Source organism: Myotis nattereri, assembly GCF_964212035.1.
Source record: "Myotis nattereri genome assembly, chromosome: 4".
Taxonomy (NCBI): Eukaryota; Metazoa; Chordata; class Mammalia; order Chiroptera; family Vespertilionidae; genus Myotis; species Myotis nattereri.
The window spans coordinates 72,128,441-72,133,094 of record NC_138079.1 but is presented as its reverse complement, the minus strand read 5'-3'; the positions used below and the strand labels follow the sequence as shown (position 1 = coordinate 72,133,094).

General features: G+C 52.6%; 2 pseudogenes across 2 annotated transcripts; both read left to right on the top strand.

Moving 5' to 3' along the window:
* Positions 1 to 1,038: 1,038 nt before the first annotated feature.
* Positions 1,039 to 4,279, top strand: LOC308518072 (nuclear prelamin A recognition factor-like; annotated as a pseudogene). The gene is made up of 2 exons: positions 1,039 to 1,101; positions 3,080 to 4,279. The product of its transcript is annotated as a nuclear prelamin A recognition factor-like (transcript).
* Positions 1,550 to 2,388, top strand: LOC308518830 (phospholipid scramblase 3-like; annotated as a pseudogene). The gene has a single exon. The product of its transcript is annotated as a phospholipid scramblase 3-like (transcript).
* Positions 4,280 to 4,654: the final 375 nt, after the last annotated feature.

Below are 4,654 nucleotides of genomic sequence, written 5' to 3'. Positions count from 1 at the left end.
CCCTATCTTTAACTTTCTAATTATAGTTCAGTTTTTCATGACATTTCTTTTTGCATTAGATGTCCCATACCAACTAACAAGAAACATTTTTAGTATTACAACAAAGAGTTGGAAAATATTTTTTAAAATAACTTATTTTTAATAATGAGTATACAAATGGCTCTATATCTGAAATCTAAATGGGATTCTCCCCGTTATTACCTTAAAACACAGAAACTATAAATAAAATAAAATCTAAAATAAATATCCTTGTAGGAAACAATTTATCAAGAAATTGGCTCATATTTATGCTTTAACTACAAATTCTGTGTCAGCTTCAGAAATAATTTTACTTTCGGCAGAGATGCATCAATATGAAAATATAACCTGAGTTTAAGTTTTCGTTGTTAAATTAAAATGTAGAAATATCGTGTTAATCCTAATATATAAGAAGCCAGGTGTCGTCACGACCTAAAGGACAGGATAGACGACCGAACAGCAGGCTAGGGAGCTGAGGGAGCAGGAGCTGATCAATTGGTGGCAGTGGTGACTGGCGAGCGGCTGGAAGGCAGACCTCTTGGTCCCTCCTCCTGGCCCTTAGACTCTAATCCAGTCGTTCTCAACCTTCCTAATGCCGTGACCCTTTAATACAGTTCCTCATGTTGTGGTGACCCCCCACCATAAAATTATTTTCGTTGCTACTTCATAACTGTAATTTTGCTACTGTTATGAATCATAATGTAAATATCTGATATGCAGGATGTATTTTCAGGGGTCGCGACCCACAGGTTGAGAACCGCTGCTAATCAATTGGTGACGGAGGCGGGGCAGAACTGGGGATTGGCTTCTTTAGTAGTCCTGCAGGTTCAATTTCAAGAGGACAGCCAGTGCTGTTGGCCTCCTGGAACTCGGCTTTGGGCACTGCGGCCTCTTCCCCTCCCTAGACACACCACAAGGAAGAAAGGATACCGCCAGCAGCGCCAAGGGCGACCAGCTGTGACTGCTCTCTCCATGCTTCCTCCAGGTCACTCGAGCCAGCCCCAACCCGCCCCGCTCCAGATGAAGTGTGATCACTGCACACATAAGGAATGTAGTAAAAAAACAAAACAAAACAAAAAAACGATGATCAAGGGCCCAATTCCATGCGCTCTCGGGGGCCTCCAAGCGCTGGAAACCCATTTTAGGGGCTTCAGGTGAGCAGGGAACGCGGAGGAGTCAAGAAACCTCCCTCAAGGTCAGGCCCTCAGTCTGATCACCGATCCATCTGTCCTGCCATCCGCCAACAGCCGCCTCCGCAGAGAATGAGAGGACAAAGGGAGGGGGCGTTTCTGCAAACCCCAGAGGGAATCCAGGGTCCCAGGTACTCTGCCCCGCCCACTGACACTTTCGGTTTCTCCCCAGTAAGAGGCGCCACCTGAGAGACCCTGGGCAGGCACCTGGAACAGCTACCTCTCCGTGTTTGCCTGTTCGTCTTTGTGTCTGTGTGTGTCAGGCTGTCCCTGAGCTTGCCTCCACTTCTAGAACTAATCTTTCAGTATAGCGACAACACGAAAACCCTCATCCCTTTCCTATGACAAGATACTTGCCCCCCACAGGCTACACCCATTCGCCCCCTCCTCCCTACCCTGTGACCACTGGGTTCCCGGATCAGGTGCAGCATCCTGGGCCTGGACCAGCGCCAGCGCCCACCCATGTGCCTGCCCCTGCACCCGGCTTTGCTCTCTTCCCCTCCCCCGGTCCCAGTGTCCTGGGGCCTGCTGCCCACCTCTTGCCACTGCCCTGGGTGTCTTCTGGCCTCGAAGTCTTGGTGCTGATTGATCAGATCCTGATTCACCAGAGGGCTGCGCAAGCGGAAACGCTCCTAGGCTGGGAGACAAGTAACCAGTATGAACTGCGTTCAGGGGCTAGGCAGCCCCTGGGTCAGGCAGCCGAAGAGAGCAACTGCTGTGCACATCTGTGCTGCAGGGCCCGCCGGCCCCTTTGTGTCCGTCTGGTGGACCCCAGGGTACGAGAGTTGGAAGTACAGTCGCCACCAGGCACCACCATTGGCCATGTGCTGCAGACCTGGCATCCCTTCCTCCTCAAGTTCTCCATTCAAGATGCCGATCACCAATGATCCTGCAAGTGGTGGGGCCCTGCTGGACCTGTGGCTGTAGTACAAACACCAACTTTGAGGTGAAGACTCCGATGAGTCCCACAGTGTGGGCCACATCAGCAAGCAGTGGCGGGGGTGAGGGGGGTGTGGGGTGCTGCTCAAAGAAGCCCTCATGGATGCAGATGACTGGCTTACAGTTCCCGCTGGATCTGGACATGAGAGTGAAGGCTGTACTGCTGGGAGCCACATTCCTCATTGACTATATGTTCTTCGAGAAGCAAGGAGGCACTGGGCCCTCTGCTATCACCAGTTAGACAGCATCTCAGGGAGAGGACCATCACCTCAGCCAGAACTCAAGATGGTCGCCTGGCCTGGACCCTCCTCAGAGGCAGCCCCTTTCCTCCATGTACACTACAGAGGAGAGACAGGGGTGCCTAAGAGGCTGGGGCTATGGTGCCCCATCCCTACCCTACTCCGCTGGCCTCCTTCACCTGTGGCCCCCACAGGAGGGTATGTATGAGAGCCCTTCCCCTGCAACCTCTCACCACTGTCTCCGGCCATCCCTCAGCACACAGGCATATCGGCTTTCAAACTTGCCCTACTCATTTCCTCTCACCCCCTTCCAGGGCCTCTGCTCTGGATGGGCCTTTGGAATCCAGGGCTCTGGGGTTTTACAACAGAGCTGGGGTGGGAAAGGGTAAACAGCACCAAATATGTCTGATATGCCACCCACCTCTGCCTCAGCTTGACCAATTAGTTCAGCCTCAGAACGTGGCACTCACAGGGGATCCCTACTTCCCCAGCAATGGCTCTCCGGCCTTGTCCCCAGTGCCAACCTCCTCTTCCCCTTGGCCCTCCGCACACCTGGTGCTTGCTATAGCTCCGTGTGCCTTACTTAACCACCCCTTCCTTCCCTGTTCCTACAAATGAGGCTGCATCTTTGTATGTTATATTCATATCAACTTTGTAACGTTTTAGAAACAAACAAAAACGATGACCAAACAGAATGCTGCAGTCAACGTCCGGAGTCCGGCTCAGGAGAACGGAGAGAAGGGAGAATTCCATAAGTTGGTCGATGCCAAGAGATTTCAGAACACCAAGGACTTCTTCCGTGTTCTGAACCTTAATAAGAAATGTGACACCTCACAGCACAAGGTGCTGGCAGTGTCCGTGTGTCCTCAGTCCCTGCCTTATTTTGCTGTTAAATTCAGCCTGTGTCACTGATGCATCCAGAAGGCTCTGTGACTTCCTCAAAAGCCGTGGGGCGCACTGTCTCCGACATGAAGATAGCTGTGGACTTCAGCATCCTGGAGAGTCAGAAGGAATCTTTGTGTCGGTACTGCCAGCACCATGAGGAAGAGCCCCAGCTACTCATGCTGACCTCCGCCAGCCCCTGCTGGGTCTAATATGCAGAGCGTGTGCTGGGTCACCCCATCACCCCCCACCTCTGCAGGCCAAGTCTCGCCAGCAGATCATGGGCTCTCTGGTGAAGGATTACTTTGCCAGACGGTAGAACCTGTCCCCAGACAAGATTTTCCACCTCATTGTGGCCCCATGTTATGATAAGAAACTGGAAGCCCTTCGAGAAGATGTTCCCACAGCTTTGCATAGTTCCTGGGGTGCTGACTGCATGTTAACCTCAGGTGAAATTACCCAGATAATGGAGCAAAGTGACCTTTGCCTGGAATGATGAGGCCGTGGACACTCTGTTTGGGGACATGAAGGAGGAGGAGATGAGGCTCCATGAGGGTGCCAGCTCCGATGGGTACCTGGTGCACATCTTCAGGCACATGGCCAAGGAGCTGTTCAACGAGGACAAGGGGGTGCTCACCTACCACACCCTGAGGAACAAAGACTTCCAGGAGGTCAACCTTGAAAGGGACGGAGAGATTCTGCTATGCTTTGAGGTTGCTTACGGCTTTTGGAACATCCAAAAGTGGTCCTGAAGCTATAGAGGCGCAAGTTCCCCTGCCACTTCGTGGAGGTCCTGGCCTATGTTGGGGATGCCTAAGCAGCAGGGACCAGGCCCAGGCAGACAATGGGCGTGCAGACAGGGCACTGCTGCGGCAGATGGAAGGCATCTATGCTGCCATCCCGGTGTGGCCCCTGGAGACCAGCGCCCATGTGCCGGAGCTGTACCAGGAGTGGCTGGGGGTGGGGTGGGGCGACTCCCCCTGGGCCCAGGCTGCCCTGAACACCATCTAGCAGGGCCCATGGCAGCCTGCAGGCCGCCTGAGGAGGGGTGTCAGACGCACAAAGGAAAGGCTTAGCATAGCATCTCTGTCATTGCTTTGGTTTTCAGAATTCCCTGCTCCCCATCTGTCAGCTCCCTTCCTCTGAGGGGCGCTATCGTCATCACATGGGTGCAACTGGAATACTGTACCTCAAGAGGATTGCCCCAATGTATGTATCCTTTTATCCAACGATGAAAAAATCCCAAAGAACAAGAATGGGGACAGACTACTGTCCTTTAGGCTTAACAAAAACTCGGAAGTGTCCAGTGAAGAGCTGAGACTTGGTTTTCTCCACGCGCCTCAGAGAGACTGGATGAGGAAATGGCCCGGTTTGGCCCTGACTGTA